General features: G+C 51.0%; 1 protein-coding gene across 6 annotated transcripts in view; it reads right to left on the bottom strand.

Moving 5' to 3' along the window:
- LOC146772503 (zinc finger protein 414-like) overlaps nt 1-18,473 on the bottom strand; it is a 196,988-nt gene that overhangs the window by 136,183 nt on the left and 42,332 nt on the right. The window lies entirely within an intron of this gene.

The following is an 18,473-nucleotide window of genomic DNA, read 5'->3' as shown; positions in this document are numbered from 1 at the left end:
ACTTCCCGGACCAGGTTGTGTTGGGAAGGGGGATATTTTAGCTTAAAGCCAGATCCTCGGAGACTGGGATATAAGTTACTGGTGGCAAAAGGTATTGATTAAAATTCCCAGTTACAGTGATTAATAGCCGGCCATAATTCACAATAAAAAATAAAAAAGGCAGCATAGTATTTTTAAAAGGTGGGGTGGGGGAATGTTTTTGATCCAGAACTTTGTCATATTATAGTGTTTTGATAAAACTTCTAGTATATAATCAGCGGATAATTTAAGTTTGATACTTTGTATATTAAGTTTGCTACTAATCATGGTCAGCAACCTTCTGCTTGGTATCCCCAAATCGTTCTTCCTTGACAAAAATTTTATGAGTAGTAAAATTAGGTATCAATAATTTTGACAATTTCCATGGTTCTCCTATACACACACCACACAATGGTCGTTAAGGAAGGTTAACAAATTTCCCCTGTTAAATTTAATTGCTGGTCTAAGCCTATATTAGACAACGTGTAGTTCTAATTCGATCACAGTTCCATTAGAAATCTCATTAGTTTTTCCTAAAAACCTTTGAATTTGGACAAATGTTCCAAAAGAATTATCGGTTCTAGGTTTGGCATGACTTTTTGTGCCGATTTGTCCGGAGGGGGAATACAAGTGTGGGTAAAAAATAAAAGCAGGGTTTCCAATTTTAACTTGCATAGGAATCTTTGTTCTCCAGTAGAGAATAAAAAGTGCCGAATGGGAAGTACACCACAACTGTCATGACAAAAACACTTTGATGAGAAAAGTGTCTTTGCTTGGTGTGATGGAAATTCTTTCAGTAGTATTTAGGAAAATAGCATTACAAAAATGTGTTAAGGGTTCTTAAAAGGGTTACAAATTAGAATTATCTTAATAGTTGAAAACATGTTTTTTGATTGCACTGGAGATGTGGCCTAAAATTTGACAGAGGCTTAGTTTGTTTAGCTTGCTCTTGGTATTGTACATTCATACAGATTCATCAAGGTGGTCAAAGTTAAATGAAGTGGAGGATCGATACAGAGTCTAAGTGCTAATTACTGTGATGATAAAGAATCTGATGTTATTTGGCAGGCTGTTAAAGAGTTAAAGCCCACAGGAAAGTTTAAAGCAATTTCAATATATTATTGATTCGCTAATAATTGGTGCCAGATCAGTAATGAAAACAGACCGTTTGAGTCAAATGCAGACAATTCAAATTTAATCATAACTTATTAAGGGCATTTTTGTATGGTTGGAATGGTGTGATATTTGAGTCCTGGATATGACTACTAGCACATGAAGTTAAGGTATTAAACTTCTTATTCGTATGTGAAGATGGCATGCTCTTGGAATTTAAATGGTTAAAGGTTTATTTATTTATGTATTCTAATAGAGCCCCAATCAAGAGTAGAAATACACTGTCTATACAACATGGTGCGGTGGCTATACTTTAAAATTAAACAATGCGATAAAACAACTTCAGTATTGGTGAGGATATGCAATAAGTTGTGAATGAATGAGGAAACAGATGAGAACAGGTCTTTATTTGGAGATATATTGATAGGTACCGGAGTATAATCTTAGATGTTGTTAGAGAAGTACATTTTACATTTTTACGAAAGATCAATAAGTACTCAGCCGTTCGCATTTCAGTTGGTGATGAGTTCCACACTGGAGCTGCTACACCAAAGAGTACTACATTTCTTGATTTCACTGGTAAGATTTTGTGAGCGCCTTAGAATCTTAGTACCACCGGTTAATTTGATGCTAGAGATTAAGGACGTTGTTATGAGTTTGGCGGTCTATGGCTGCGACCGCCAACGCCGCGATCCCAGAAAGACCACCAAGCCGGTGGTGCACCAGACGGTAAGATTACGAATTTAATGTAGGGCGGGCCGTGCTGCGACGTTCTCACGGCGGCAGTTGCGTTAGGCTCATAGGAGAGTTAACAGCGGACTGCCGCTGTGTCTGCAGCGCGTTCCTGCATGGTGCGGCATGCAACATGCCATGCATGCCAAACTGTGCAGGAACAAGGGTGCAACTCCAGGAGGGTAAAACATGTGCCCCCCCCTCCCCCGCAAGCACCCCCATGCGCAGATTCAACCGGGTGCCCTATTAGGGCCCATTAACCTGCATGTCTGCCACCCTTTTCCTGGCGGGATACCCGCCATGAAAAAGGACGGTGGATATGCAGGTCGTAATATATGCTCGGCGGTGCCGGCATTAGCACCGGCAGCAATAATCGGGTCGTTTGTAGACTGCCCCCACAGCGGTATCTTTGATCCCGGTGGAGGTGGCGGTCCCACGGCAACACTCGTAATAGGGCGGACGGGTGTTCGTCGGATCGCCATGGCGAGTACGGCGGTCCAAGGACTGCCTCACTTGTAATAAAGCCCTAACTGTGCAAGATTGTTGAGATTTAGTACATTGAAAGTATTGCAAGTCAGTTGGGATTTTAGTACATTGAAAGTATTGCAAGTCAGTTGGGATTTTATCTCTGGACTTCAACAAGAGCAACTAAAGGACAAGTGAGAGGGTCGTTGTGTTCAGCAACCCGCTCCTCATTTATTCCATTGTGTGGACTTTTGATGAGTAGGTACCTACTTACATTAATCTCCTGTAGCTTAACCTGGAGTATCTGAAAGAAACAAGTAGTGATAGATTCCTTACCTTAGAATTACCCCCAGGCGTCAGACTAGATCCAGAAAGTTTTTCGTCAGCAGTACCCCTGCGCGTCGGAAGGTGGCATCATGCGGCTCCGCATCCATCGTTGGTGTCGTGGTCGCCGAGATGATGTCGCAGCAGCTACTTAGACGCCATCCTCGCGCGCTGACATCAGTTCTGTTTTCTTTTTCGGCGCCAGCAAGCTCAGATCCGTGAAGAGCAAGTACCCCCAGTCACTTTTTGACTGAGTATTTGAGGCCTTTTGTCTCACTTTTTTTCGAGTCGATCGACTCCTGGTGTCGTAGGGATGCCCGGCTGTCGGTGACGGAACCGCACCGCGTGTGTCTCTGACTAGGGCGTGACCACGACTCCAAGTCATGCCCTGACTGCCAGGCCATGGCGCCGCAGACTTTGCGGGAGTGGTCCCGAAAGTGGCTGGAAATCCAGCAGTCGGCTCCGCGCCGCTCAAGGTCCCGGTCCCATGGGAGGACGAGGGACCGGCAGCGGAGCCGTCACCATCGTTCCTCTGGATCTAAGTCTTCGCACTCAGGGTCAGGTAAATCGAAGCATTCCAAAAAGAAGAAGTCGAAGAAGCGTCGACGCTCTGTGGAAATCGAAAATAATTGCTGTTAGCATGAGCTGAAGCCATCTTGCTTGCAGCATCCATTTTGCTAGCCTTGGGATTCTTCCGCCTTCACTGTTGCTTGCTTTTCTATTCTGCTCGAGTCATCAGCTTTACTCAACTCCTTCTGTACTGAGCCAAAGCAAGATGTGCTGAGAAAAGGCCTGTAGTTGCTAGAGTGCACCTGGCTAAAAATGTAATTGTCTACCATTTTCTACTGATGTAAGCAGTTCTGTTCCCCCTCCCACTTTGCTAAGAGATATCCATCTGCCCATGTTTGTCAGTAGTTATTCCTGGGTATGCTTGTACCTTCTATTTGTAACTACATGCTTACTCTGCAACAGAGTCCGTGATTTCAATGTATTACCTCAGGCAGCATTTGAGAGTGCTGTGTGGACGTAGTCCCACTCATGAGTGATTAATAAACTTGTTGTTTGAATTCCAGCTTCAGTGCCAATCCCTTCTTTATTGGTTTAAGGACCCGTGGACAAAGAGAAGGGTGAACCCTGCACCAGTGTGCCCCTTAAAAGGCACATTTCCACAGTTTGGCGCCCGACTCGTGGGGCTCATCGGAGACGCGGCCGCCCGAAGGAGTGGTCTTGACGGAAGAGTGGAATTTTGCTGAGGAGACGTCTTGCATGAGGAGACCCTTGTCTTTGCAGATCGAAGTGATTTTTCCGGTTCTCTCAATTTGACCCTCCAGGTGGTGTCCGGTCCCGACTGAGATTTCCTTTGCCGCAAGTTTTGCAGTGACCATTAGGTCGACCAAGAGATTCGCAATTGGAGGTTGGAGACTCTTGTTTGGTAAGGTCGCTGAAGCAGCACTCTTGATATTGGATTTGCTTGGCCAAAATTCTGATGGTTTGTTTTTTTATATCTTGCAAAAGATAAAAGCAGGTAATGTGGTGATTTTTCTCTCCTTTGACATATCTGGGATAAGTAATATTTTACAAAAATTTGGTAGCATGCCTGCTCTTAGCACACTCCGTAGGTTGTGTTGCTGTCTTGGAGGTACCAAACTGGATTTAAAAAGAACCCACCCGGCTCCCCCAGAGGGGACACCTAATAGGCATATGTACATTAAATACGGTATTTCTTCCATAATGTATAGTACACTGTGGAACAAATATAGGAAAAAGGATCCGGATTTACGATGGCCTCTGAGTGGGTGATTTGACTTTAAAAAGATTCAATATTTAGAGCAGTGTTCATTAAAGATAAAAGCCCGACAAGATAGGTTTGCTTGTGTACGAATATGGGAGAAAGAAGTACATGAGAGAGCAAGGAAAGAAGAAGCTATAGCAGAAAAAGAACAGTGCAAAGCAATATCAAAAAGCATTGGAATTGAAAAATAAGGAAATGAAGGAAATGGGGAGCGTCGTTTAGAGGTAACTGGCCAGTATCCTATTAGGCGCCCATTTATCCCATACTTAATAGACCTCAGGATGATTCCATTTTGTTAGATCGACCTCCGCCCTGTATAAGTTTCCTTTTGCCCCCGAGGATGATCTTTCTGAAGAAGAACATTTATCTTCAGACGATAAAGACATAGATAAGCAAGATGGGCGGAAGAGCCACTCTACTTTGACTACTGAAGGCTAGGCCACTCTTCGATCCGCTGCTTGTAAAGCAGCTCGCGGGAGTGCCTCTGCTCCAGAACTCGTAGCAATGGTTCAGTAGTGGACAGATTTAGAGCAGTTATATTTTGTAGAGATGTTTACTTGGGAAGTAATACTCAGTTTTAGAAAAAATTCTGATGATTTAGAGCCCTCCGATATAAATTCAGATTATAAACAGTTAAGTGATGGCACCTTTCTTCTTTCACAGGTGCCTGATCTAATTAGGCGAGGGGTTAAATTGCGCACTGACAACTTCCGTCTGCAAGAGGAGAAAAAAGCAGCTGGTAAAGTTACAACTGATCCAACAGTTCAGAACCAAGAGCGACAAGAGGTAGCTACTGGGACAGATAAAGATACTGTAGTTACTATGAAACCCATGCGTGAAGCAGCACCTCTGTATGTTCCCCCAAAGGGAGCGGGAACGAATGACTATAAAGATTCAGATGATGCAAAGGGATATTTTGTCTATAAGTGGGTCTACACTCCTTGGAGTAGAGTAGATGTTATGGCTCTTAAAGCTGCTTTGCCTGACCCGCGGAAAAATCCGGCCGCTTTTTATTAAGAAGTAGAAGAAGCTATTAGCTCCTGTACTAGGACTCTGCCAGATATTGACATGTTTGTAGGGACTTATTTTGCTCCCTGATATGTGGAGATGAATTCGGAAGGTAGATAATAATGTAGCCTATGGTAATACTTGGGTGCATTTAGAAGAAATAGATGTGGTTAGAGAGCCTGCGCAGAAACCAAGACCGGAGATATTAGATCTTCCCAAAGCTATTGTGACTAAATTGAAAACTGTTATACCCCTAAGAAAATAGATTGAACTACATTAGCGTCTTGTAAACAGAAAGTGGATGAGTCAGTTTCTGATTTCTTTACGCGATTTGAAGAGACATTCCATGACTTTAGTGGGCAGTCATTGACAGATGACACGGGTAAGCATTTGTTATTCGACAAATTTGTCGCCAACATGTTGCCAGAAATAGCTAGTCGCCTAAAGGCCAGCGAGAGTTCATGGACGTCTTCCCCAGTCTCCCTTTTGACTATGGCCCAGTATTAGGAGCGTCAGGAATTGGAAGCAAAAGGCAAGGAGGATAAAAAGGTTAAGGATTTAAAAACGAAAGTTATGTTGGCTCAAGTCTATGGTCGACCATATAGAGGAGGTGGACGTGCGATTTATCGCCCTGGTGTACCCACTTTCCCTCGAGCAACTTAGTCTTCTGATCAGTGTGCCTATTGTAAAGAGATTGGACATTGGCGTTCTGAGTGCCCCTTTTTGCGAGGTCAGCAGTATCAGCAGGGTAGAGGAAGTATGAGAGGCCGCTGAGGGAACTCAGGAAATAGGGGAGGCATGGATTATCGTACCAGATTTGAGGCAGTTGAACACAACCCAAATTCTTCTAATGCCTTTGATAGACGAAACCAATATCAAATGTCGGATTATTCAGTTGATGGTCTCAAGGATTCTGATTATGCATAGGAATGCCTAGGATGGGGTAAGGAACCTGTTGAGGTCGCAGTAGATCAGAGGGGTCCCTATGTGGACGCAAACGTCTTGGGTTCTACTGATTAGTTTCTGGTTGATACAGGAGCTACTTGTACTGCTCTGTCTAAACAATTGGTTCCTAGGGCTCCCCTTTCTGGCAAAATGGTAACATCTATAGGGTTCGACGGGACACCTACACTTAGCCCACTGTCACAGCCACTTGCATTTAGTCTTGTTGTAGTGAATTTATCATGTCCATTTTTGCTTTCCCCTACCACACCAGATAACATTGTGGGTATCGATATGCTTAAACATTTTTTCGTGCTACAATACGTTGTTCCCCAGAAGGTGTGCATGTTATTTTAAATTATAACTATCCAATGGTTGAGAGGTCTGGTCTCATTAAAAAGGATATTGCTTTGGCATCATTACCTAGTACTGTGTGGGCTACATCAGATACCGATGTGGGACACATGGTTATTCCACCAGTACATATTCAAGAGAAGGAAGGTGCTTTGTTGCCTCGACTGCCCCAATATAAAATATCTCGGGAAGGCGAAGAAGCATTAATACACATAGTTCAGGATTTGATCAAGGTGGGGGTTGTTGAAGAAGTCCCTTACAATACCTGTAATAGTCCTATTCTTCCTATTTTGAAAAAAGACACGGACACTAAAATGTATCGATTCATTATTGACTTACGAGAGGTCAACAAACTAGTGGTGCCCCAATACCCGGTAGTCTCTGACATCACGACACTTCTTACTATGGTTCCTCCTACTGCCACTACATTTAGTCTCATAGATTTGAAAAATTCATTTTTTTCAAAACCTATTCATCCTGACAGCCGCTATTTGTTCGGCTTCAATTTAAATAAAATCGATCATTCAGATTTTGTAGAGCTCCACAGGGGTATACAAAGAGTCCTAGCATTTATAGCCAGCAATTGAAAAGGCAGCTTGACTCTGTCCCTGTACCGAAAGGGGTGGCTCTTATTCAATATGTCGATGTCATCTTGTTGGCTGCCGATACCCCTGAACAGTGTGAAGAAGGTACACTGTTGTTGCTATCATACCTTGCCTCATCATCACAAAGTCTCTCGGAAGAAATTGCAATATTGTAGACTGCAGGTTACCTATTTAGGTGACCTCCTGTCTAAGGAGTGACGTGCACTCACACCATATCGCATTCAAGCTATTTTAGACACTCCTGTGCCCCGTACTCAGAAGGATGTCCGTGCACCGATTGGCCTTACTTCTTTCTGTAGGCAGTGGATCCCTAGCTTCTCTCACATTGTTTAACCCTTGTTGGCCCTTTTGACTAAAGCCACTCCGATGCCCCTCCCATGGACTACTGAATGCCAGAATGCTTTTCAATAGTTACTTCAAGCTCTCTGTTCTGCACCAGTATTAGGAACTCCAGACTACACTAAGGCCTTCTGTTGGAGCCGGCCTCGTGGCGTGGTCCTGTTCCCCCTCGCCAAGCCGCACGAGGTCCCCTGCACCTCGGGCTCCTCCATTTTGGATTGTACGTGACTCTGCGCACCAGCCTACGTGACCCCGCTCAACCCGGCCTCGGCCCCAGCAAGCCCCGACATCAAGGCACCAACAACTGGCCAGGGGGTACCACGTGAACACTTCCCCACTCCCGGCGGAGGGCTGTATCGCTGGGACCCCCAACCGTCCTCCCACACCTAGGTGCGATCGCCCCACAGCTCTCCTGGGCCTGGCGCCTCTCCTGCTGAGCGTCTGGCCGCTCCCGACCCGGCCTCTCCACCCCCCCCGGGCGCAAGGGTCCGGACATCAAAGGGCTCCAGACCTATATCTGGGGCGACCCTGCAACAGGACAGCAGTTGTATCCCGGAGTCAAGAGCCCTGCTGATCGGATCGCGGCTGACCCTACGGAGAAAGACTCATCCTGGAACCATGCTCTGAGCCCTGCTGACTACGTTGCGGCTCCACCGTGCTTAAAGACCTTCACGAACCTTTGGGGCCCTGCTGACGCTGTCGCGGCCCGACCTTGTTGAACTTGCCATCAGAGCCCAGCTGACCCCGTCGCGGCTCGACCGAAGCGGACCTACCACCGGAGCCCTGCGGACTGTGTCGCGGCTCGACCCAAGCGGAACTACCACCCGAGCCCTGCAGACACCGTCGCGGCTCTCCACGTCAGAGCTGCTTTGAGACCAGCACCTGCCGCTCCGGTCCCCGGAGCCACCTTCGGCCTAACGCAAGGTCTGGCGCAGAGCTTCCCCGTACCAGGCTGGTACTAAGACTGTCCCGCTACCCTGTCCCTACAAAGACATTGAGACTCTTTCTGGATCTCTCTATCCCCCTGTAAATATTTTGAATGTGCTACTATTGATAAAGTACCTAGATAAGCAACTGATACGGAGTCCTGTGTGGTGGTGTTACTGGGCCTAGTACGATCATAGGAGAAAGACCTCTCCTAGGAGGCTTCTCAGCGGCGCTCAGCTATAACTTTGCGGTAGGAAGGTGCCCCGGAGTGGGCCCCCTGACTCCCCGGTGGTCCTCCCTACAACATTTGGTGGCCAGCGACGGGATCCGAGCCAGACGCAATCGTACAGGCAAGTAACGCACCCGCTGCCTAACCAGACGGAAAAAGAAAGAGAACCATGAGCAGCCAAGAAACAACCGTGGCCGCAACCTTCCAGCAAGAAAGGTTGGAAGAATACACCCACAAAGAATTGAAACAATTCTGCAAGGACAAAGGGATCCCAACCACAGGATTGGGCACCAAGGAGGAAATGCAGAAAGCCCTGAAAGCCTGGGCAGAATCCGAGGCCACTCCATCCCAAGGCGAAGGGACCTCGGCCCGGGACGAAAACCTGCCGCCGACCATGACCCCGGCAGATGGGGGACGAAGCATTCCGGAAGCCGGCCTATCCCACGAAGAAATGCGAGAACGGGAGAGGGTCCGGACACACGAATTGGAACTCGCACGACTCCGGCTGGACGGTGAACTCCTGCTGGCGGAGAAAAAGTTGGCCTTGGAGCAACTACGGCTGCAGGAGGAAATCGAAGAAAAGAAACGGCATCGAGAACTAGAAGAGAAACGGCTAACCCTCGAGCACGAGAGGGGCCTCAAGGAACTCGAACTGAAATCCAAAACGGGGGAGACCAGCACCCCCAGATCCCGGGACGCTCTGCCACTGACCGAGCCAAAGGTTCATATCCCCAAGGATGTCGTCAAGGAGTACTATAAAAACAACGACATCCAGCAATGGTTCCGAGCATACGAGGTAGCCATGACTTCCCATCGGGTACCCCGGAAGTATTGGGGTGCCGGCCTATGGGGGAGGTTCCTCAGCGAGGGCCGGGATACCCTGCTGCAACTCCCCGACGCGGTGATGACCTCGTACGACCACATGAAAGAGGCCATACTCACCCGCTACGGACTATCAGCCGAGATGTACCGGCAGCGCTTCCGGGACTGCAAGAAGCTCCCCGGTACCACATGGGTCGAATACGTGGACTTCTTCAGCAGAGCCTTTGAAGGGTGGATAAGAGGGAGCAAGGTCACCTCGTACAACGAACTGTTCGACCTCATTGTCTGGGAGCACCTCGCCAACAACTGCTTTGTCGAACTAAGGCAACACCTCCTTGACAGCAAACTGACCGAGCCCCGGAAGCTCGCCGCCGAAGCCGACCGATGGGTCAACACCCGGGTCCCCCGGATCCCCGTGGGGGACTACCAACGGAGTACCACGGGACCTCCTCGCCAGCGGGACGGAGGAGGAGGGTCCCACCACAGTCGAGAATTCCCGGCCGGGCCGCCCCGAAGCCCGCCACGAGGCCAAGCCGCCAACCACACGTCCCCGACCCTGGTCCGTAGGGGGACCCCCATCGCCAGGCCTGGACCCCGACCAACAGTGACCTGCTTCGGCTGCCAACAGACAGGCCACTATGCGAGCGACCCGGCCTGCCCTGTGAACCGACGAAACGGGACCGCTGGGCCCCCTCCCCGACAAATAGCCGCCGCAGCCCTGGGGGAAGGAGAAGAAGAGGAGGAAAACCACGACGTCGGGTTCCCCGAGTGGGAACCGGCTGCCATGTCACTCGTATGCCTGGGCACCCGAGAAATGGTGCCCCGAGCAACACCCAGAAGTACCAGCAGTGGGTCACCATCAATGGGCAACGGGCCGAAGCCCTCGGGACACTGGGGCCAGTGTGACCGCTGTCCGCTGCCACCTGGTGACCCCCCGAACAGATCCTGCCGCATGTCCTATGCCCTGTCCGGACCGCGGACAACACCGAAAGCATGTGCCGGATGGCCCGGATCCCCTTCGAGTGGGGAGGAGTGTCAGGCACCACCCTGAAAGTAACTGTCCGCGACGACGCTCCAGTGGACTGCCTCCTGGGGAACGACCTGGAGAGCTCCCCCTGGGCCCAGGTGGAGCACCGAGAGCATCTGGGGATGCTAGGGCTGCCCGAATGGGCCTGCGCCACCACCCGGTCCATGACCGCCCAACCAGCCGCTGCAGCGGCCCCCGTCGAGCCTGCGGGTCCAGAACTGCCACCCTCCTCCGGCACGGAAGAGCCTGACGATGAGGCCGGGCCATCCGAACTTTCCCCCGACGAGGCCGCCTCCCTCAGCCAGATCCCCGAGCTGGCCCAGTGGCGCCACGACGGGGGCCCCACCCGCGAACAGTTCCAACAAGAACAGAAGGCCTACCCGTCCCTCGAGGGGGCCTGACAGCAAGCGGCCGCCCAGGCCACGGGGGACCCCACGGGAACCCACTGGATCTATTGGGACAATGACTTGTTATATAGCGAACAGAAAGTCGCCGAACTAGGAGCCGGCCGTGTGTTGGTGGTTCCCCTCCGATTCCGAGAGTTCCTCCTGAACCTGGCGCATGACGTGCCCCTCGCCGGACACCTCGGGCGAGACAAGACCTACAGCCGCTTGGTGACCCATTTTTATTGGCCCCGAATGCGGAGAGACGTGGACCACCACTGCCGGTCCTGCCAGACCTGCCAAGCCAGCGGGAAGACTGGGGGTCGAGTCAAGGCCCCCCTCCAACCATTTCCAGCCGTCCACACCCCGTTCGAACGGGTAGGGATCGACATCGTGGGGCCCCTCGACCCCCGAACCGCCCTGGGCCACCGCTTCATCCTGGTACTGGTCGACCACGCCACCCGATACCCAGAGGCCATCCCCCTCCGAACTGTGACAGCTCCAGTGGTGGGCCGGGCCCTGATGGGCATCTTCTCCAGGGTGGGGTTCCCCCGAGAAGTGGTGAGCGACAGGGGTACGAACTTCATCTCGAAATACATGAGATCCCTCTGGCAACAATGTGGGGTCACCTACAAGTTCACCACCCCTTACCACCCCCAGGGGAACGGACTGGTCGAGCGGTTCAACAGAACCTTGAAGGGAATGATCAAGGACCTGGAAGAGCCCCTGAGGAGGAGATGGGACGTCCTGCTGCCATGCCTCCTGTTCGCCGATCGAGAGGTTCCACAGAAATCCCTGGGCTTCAGCCCCTTCGAACTGTTGTATGGGCACCCCGTCCGAGGGCCCCTCAACCTGGTCAAAGAGGGCTGGGAGGCGAGCGTCCAAGATGCCTGAACCCCCCCCCCCCCCCCCCGACGTCTACAGGTACCTCTTGACCCTGCGGAACCAGACTCGGAAGTTCCGGGCCCTGGCAAAAGCCAACCTCGAAGCCAGCCAAGAAGACATGAAACGCTGGTATGACGAAAATGCCTCGACCATCGAGTTCGAGCCGGGCCATCAAGTCTGGGTCATGTCGCCCGTGGACCCCTGCGCCCTTCAGGACAAATGGACCGGGCCCTTCAAGGTGGTTGAGAAGAAGAGCCCCGTCACCTACTTGGTCGACATGGAGTCCCCAAGGAACCCCCTCCGGGTCCTACACGCCAACCGGCTCAAGCCCCACTTTGCCCGAACCGAACTAAGCCTGCTGCTGGCTACGGACGATGGGGGCGAAAGCGACTCAGAGCCCCTACCCGACCCCCTGGGGTCCTCGGACCAAGACGGCTCCCTGGAGGGCGTCAAACTCTCCACCACCCTGACTCCAGAACAGCGCCATGACTGCCGGCAGCTGCTGCAACCCTTCGCTGCCCTCTTCTCTCTCACGCCCGGGGTGACCCCCTGGTGCGTCCACGACGTGGAAACCGGGGACAGCCCCCCTGTGCGACACCGCGCCTACAGAGTGCCCGACCGGGTCCGAGCCTGCATACAAACGGAGGTCTCCAAGATGCTCGCCCTCGGAGTCAGAGCCATCCGACAGCCCGTGGGCCAGCCCTGTGGTCTTGGTGCCGAAGGCCGCCGCCCCCGGCATCCCCCCGGAACTCAGATTTTGTGTGCTCTACATGGGCCTAAACACAGTCACCAAGACCGATGCCCACCCCCTGCCACGGGCAGACGAGCTGATCGCCCGCTTAGGGGCCGCCCGCTACCTAAGCACTTTTGATCTCACCGCTGGGTACTGGCAGATCAGGCTCACCCCCGGCGCCCAGGAACGATCCGCCTTCTCCACCCCCGATGGGCACTACCACTTTCGGGTGATGCCCTTCGGTATGAAGAACGCCCCAGCGACCTTCCAGAGACTGGTGAACAAGGTCCTGGCCGGACTAGAAGCCTTCAGCGCGGCCTACTTAGACGACATTGCAGTCTTCAGCAACCACTGGGCCGCGCACCTAGGACATCTCAGAGAAGTCCTGGCCGCTCTCCAAAGGGCCGGGCTCACGATTAAGGCCAGTAAGTGCCAGATCGGTCAAGGAACAGTGACCTATCTGGGCCATCAGGTGGGGAGTGGCCAGGTGGCGCCCCTCCAGTTGAAAGTCGATGCCATCCAGGCGTGGGAGCCCCCCGCCACCCAAACAGCTGTCCGGGCCTTCTTAGGCCTCACAGGCTACTACCGGCGATTTATCAAAGACTATGGCAGTATTGTGGGCCCCCTCACGGAGCTCACTTCCAAAAAGCAGCCCAAGACGGTGCACTGGACACCCCGCTGTCAGACCGCTTTTGAAACCCTCAAGGCGGCAATGTGCGCTGCCCCTGTACTACAGGACCCTGACTACGGCAAGGAATTCGTGGTTCAGACAGATGCCTCGGAGTACGGGGTTGGGGCGTTCCTCTCCCAGATGGACACCGAGGGCCTCGACAGACCTGTGGCCTTCATCAGCCACCGACTGCTGCCCCGAGAACAGAGGTGACGCACCATCGAGCGGGAGGCCTTCGCCGTGGTATGGGCTCTCAAAAAGCGCCGGCCCTACCTTTTCGGCACCCACTTCCGAGTCCAGACTGACCACCGGCCCCTGCGGTGGCTAATGCAGATGCGGGGCGAGAACCCCAAATTGTTGCGATGGTCCATCTCGCTGCAAGGGATGGACTTCACCGTAGAGCACCGGCCCGGCAACGACCACGCCAATGCCGACGGCCAATACAGATTCTTCCGCCTCGGCAAGGAGAACCCCCCAAGGAGATGGGTGACTCTCCCTGCCTTCAGCTGGGGGGGGGGGGGGCGCTTGTTGGAGCCGGCCTCGTGGCGTGGTCCTGTTCCCCCTCGCCAAGCCGCACGAGGTCCCCTGCACCTCGGGGCTCCTCCATTTTGGATTGTACGTGACTCTGCGCGCCAGCCTACGTGACCCCGCTCAACCCGGCCTCGGCCCCAGCAAGCCCCGACATCAAGGCACCAACAACTGGCCAGGGGGTACCACGTGAACACTTCCCCACTCCTGGCGGAGGGCAGTATCGATGGGACCCCCAACCGTCCTCCCACACCTAGGTGCGATCGCCCCACAGCTCTCCTGGGCCTGGCGCCTCTCCTGCTGAGCGTCTGGCCGCTCCCGACCCGGCCTCTACGCCCCCCCGGGCGCAAGGGTCCGGACAGCAAAGGGCTCCAGACCTATATCTGGGGCGACCCTGCAACAGGACAGCAGTTGTATCCCGGAGTCAAGAGCCCTGCTGATCGGATCGCGGCTGACTCTACGGAGAAAGACTCATCCTGGAACCACGCTCTGAGCCCTGCTGACTACGTCGCGGCTCCACCGTGCTTAAAGACCTTCACGAACCTTTGGGGCCCTGCTGTCGCGGCCGACCTTGTTGAACTTGCCATCAGAGCCCAGCTGACCTCGTCGCGGCTCGACCGAAGCGGACCTACCACCCGAGCCCTGCAGACACCGTCGCGGCTCTCCACGTCCGAGCTGCTTTGAGACCAGCACCTGCCGCTCCGGTCCCCGGAGCCACCTTCGGCCTAACGCAAGGTCTGGCGCAGAGCTTCCCCGTACCAGGCTGGTACTAAGACTGTCCCGCTACCCTGTCCCTACAAAGACATTGAGACTCTTTCTGGATCTCTCGATCCCCCTGTAAATATTTTGAATGTGCTACTATTGATAAAGTACCTAGATAAGCAACTGATACGGAGTCCTGTGTGGTGGTGTTACTGGGCCTAGTACGATCATAGGAGAAAGACCTCTCCTAGGAGGCTTCTCAGCGGCGCTCAGCTATAACTTTGCGGTAGGAAGGTGCCCCGGAGTGGGCCCCCTGACTCCCCGGTGGTCCTCCCTACAACACCTTCACACACTATGTACACGAGAGGGACGGTTGCGCTCTCAGTTTTAACAAAGACATACGGTGATAAGCAGCATCCTTGTGCATATTTCTCAAATGTCCTTGATCCAGTCGCTCGTGCGTTGCCTGGGTGTTTGAGCGGTGGCGGCAACGGCTGTGTCCATATGTCAGAGTGAGGGAACAGTCTTGTCACAGATTGCTTGTGCTAGTACCCCATTCAGTTGATGCTTTGTTAAATCAAACGAAAACACAGCATTTGACTAGTGCCCGTTTGACAGGCTATGAATTGACACTTTTGGCCCCTCATATCACACTGAAAAGATGTTGGACTCTGAATCCTGCTACTACATTGCCATTTCCAGCTACTCAGTCTCAGTCACAAGAGTTACATGACTGTATATCCCTTACTGAAGAACAAACAAAGGGTCGTGTTGACCTACAAGATACGCCCCTTTCTAGTGTTGATGGGGAACTGTGGGTTGATGGGTCCTGCCTGAAGTTGCCTGATGGTACGACGTCTGCTGCTTATGCAATTACAACACTTCAGACAGTAGTTGAGACAGCTCGCATCCCACAGAAGTCAGCTCAAGCAGCCGAGTTGATAGCACTGACAAGAGCATGTGAGCTTAGTACAGATTTGCTTGTTAACATTTACACTGATAGCCGATACGCCTTTAGAGTGGCTCATGATTTTGGCCAACTCTGGAAGGAAAGAGGCTTCCTTACTTCACATGGGACACAAATAGTGCATGGGGAATTAGTACTTAATCTTCTTACTGCCTTGACATATCATAAGAAAGTGGCAATTGTTAAGTGTAGTGCACACAAGAAAGTGACTGATAAATAGGAAAAGCCTTTGCAGATTACACAGGTAGTGAGACTGCAATGTAGCGAGGTACCACATATATATATATGTATGTAGTTAAGTCACAGGCTGAACGTTGGCATGATGACAGACAAGAGGTTCTGGACATGCAACAATCAGCTTCTGTTGTGAATACTGGATGATGAGGGCTGTTGGACTAATAAAGAAATGACAAAATGGAAGTTACCCACAGCCTATTTACATTCTATGATTCACATGGCACATGGGCTGGCACATGTTGGAGCATCCTCAATGGCAAGGCAACTTATACAAGTTTGGGATTATCCAGATATTGCCGGCACAGCTAAAAAGATAGTCCAGTCTTGTCTGATCCGTCTCCAGTATAATCCTGGAAAGGGAACGCGAACTCCAACTGGAGGGTTTGCAATACCTACTGCACCTTTTGAGGTCCAGCAATAGGATTATATCCAGCTTGAACGCTGTAATAATCTGAAGTATGTTCTGGTAGTGGTTTGTGCCTTCAGTAAATGGGTGGAGGCATACGCTACGAAACATAATAATACAGCTCTTACTACAGCAAAGGTACTGCTAAAGGAGTTATTTCCCCAATTCGGCATTTGTCGAGTTTTGTGGAGTGACAACAGACCCAATTTCATTGGGCAAGATGTTGATTACCTCATGAAAGGGTTGGGAATTAAGCAGAAGTTTCATGCCGCTTTTCACCCTCAATCAGCAGGGCTAGTGGAACGTTACAACTCTACCCTCAAATTTAAGTTGGCCAAAATACAGGCTTCCACATCTTTGAAATGGCCTGATGCACTGCCCTTAGCAATGCTATCCATTAGATTGATACCACATACACAATCTGGCCTCACACCATATGAGGTGGTTTTTGGAAGGCCAATGAATATCTGCCCTATACATGATGTACCTTGTGTATTGATGAGTGACTATTTGTCTCAGTTGACTGACAGTTTGTCTTCTATTTATGAACAGGTTTGGGAGACTCTTCCAGACAGGTCGCAGGGTGAGGGCCATGATCTACGGCCTGGTGATTTTGTCCTGACGAATTCCTTTCATCGGACCAACTCCTTGGAGCCTCGTTGGCATGGCCCTGAACAGGTGCTCTTGGCTACCAGGACTGCGGTTCGCGTGACCACTCGAAGAAATGGGTTCATGCGACACATTGCCCGAAAGGGTTGCAGGACCTAGTGAGCCCAGCTGTGTTGGCAGATCACTGCAACATCTTGGTCACAGAGAAAGGACACGCTACAACACCTGAAGGACCTGAGGAAGTCTTCCCGGACCACACAATCCCTGGTACATCTCAATATCAGCTGTGACCCTGGGAGAAAGACACTTTGTTGCCGAAAGAGACTGTTTGAGCCACTGTCCTGGGTAGTGAAAGCCTGAGTTACAAATGGGGGGGGGGGGGCGGGGGGGGAGAACTTTTAGTGACTACTCGTCTCAGTCTCAGTGAAGAAACCAACGTCTGCCCAGGACCTTAGGGCACCATCTGTTTTGTCGTCTGCCACGAGATGAACATGCCTAAGGAAAAGAGACAAACTGCTGCAAGAGTTTGTGATCAAAAGAGTATGTTCATTATTGTAATCACTTAGATTGTTATCATTGCTACAATAACATGGGTTGTAGAGAAAGTAGCTCCTGCTCGAAAACTACTGACTGCTACTACTCCTGTCCCCTTTGAACACCACTATTTCACTCTTCCTTATCATGAGCAGAAGCACAGAATGTCCTATCTCAACAATACGTTCATTCAAATGTTGCATCACACCCACAATGCTATGAACATTACCAACTGTTGGGTGTGTGGAATGATGCCAGCTCATCAGAAAAAGGGAGGAACGCCTTTCATTCCTTTGCAGTTCACACACAATGGCTCCTGCAGAGCCTGGTTTGCATTGTTGTGGGCTTCTGAAATTGCTAACATTACTTATGCGGATGTAGGTGGACTGAATGCCCGGTTGAACAGAGTTTGTTACCCTAATGAGGAAGGAGATCCACAAGCTAAAGGAACTGTATGGGAAATGGAGTAGTATCGTCGACTAAATTCCTCTGCGCACTCCGTTTTCCCTAAGACTCGAACAACTAAGGGCCTCCTGTTATCGCTGTTACTAGAGCTCGAGCAGATCTCTGTGTGAGCAGTATTGGCAGTATCCCTGTGGGAAAAAGTGACTGTACTATAATGCTGAACATTACTGGAATGAACAATATAGGTTTTTGGTCCTCACATAACACCTATTTCATTTGTGGCAATAAAGTTATTACCACCTACTTATTGGGTGGTCTGGAAGCTGCTATGTGTCCTTTTTGCTAACACCTGTGTATTTGGCACCTGCATCCTATCATAAAGACTATAAACTGTATAATGAAATTTCTAAGAGCCGATTCAAGAGGACAATAAATCACGATGAGGTGGATCAAACATACTGCATTGCAGCAGTACATTAACTTTAATTTGGGACTATTCTTTGTTGGTGCAGCCTTAAACAGCAGAAAGATAAGATGCTTGACACGTGTTGTAGAGGCTGTAACCAATCAGACAGCCATGGCACTTGGAAATATCACGGAAGACCTACACATTGCAAGAATTGTGGCGCTCCAAAACAGGATGGTCCTGGACGTCATCCTGGCCGTGGTGGAGCATGCAGCATCATTAGGAGCAGCTGTTGTGTGTACATCCCTGAC

This window comes from Triturus cristatus, chromosome 12 (genome assembly GCF_964204655.1).
Source record: "Triturus cristatus chromosome 12, aTriCri1.1, whole genome shotgun sequence".
NCBI classification, from domain to species: domain Eukaryota; kingdom Metazoa; phylum Chordata; class Amphibia; order Caudata; family Salamandridae; genus Triturus; species Triturus cristatus.
This window is presented reverse-complemented; position numbering and strand designations above follow the sequence as displayed.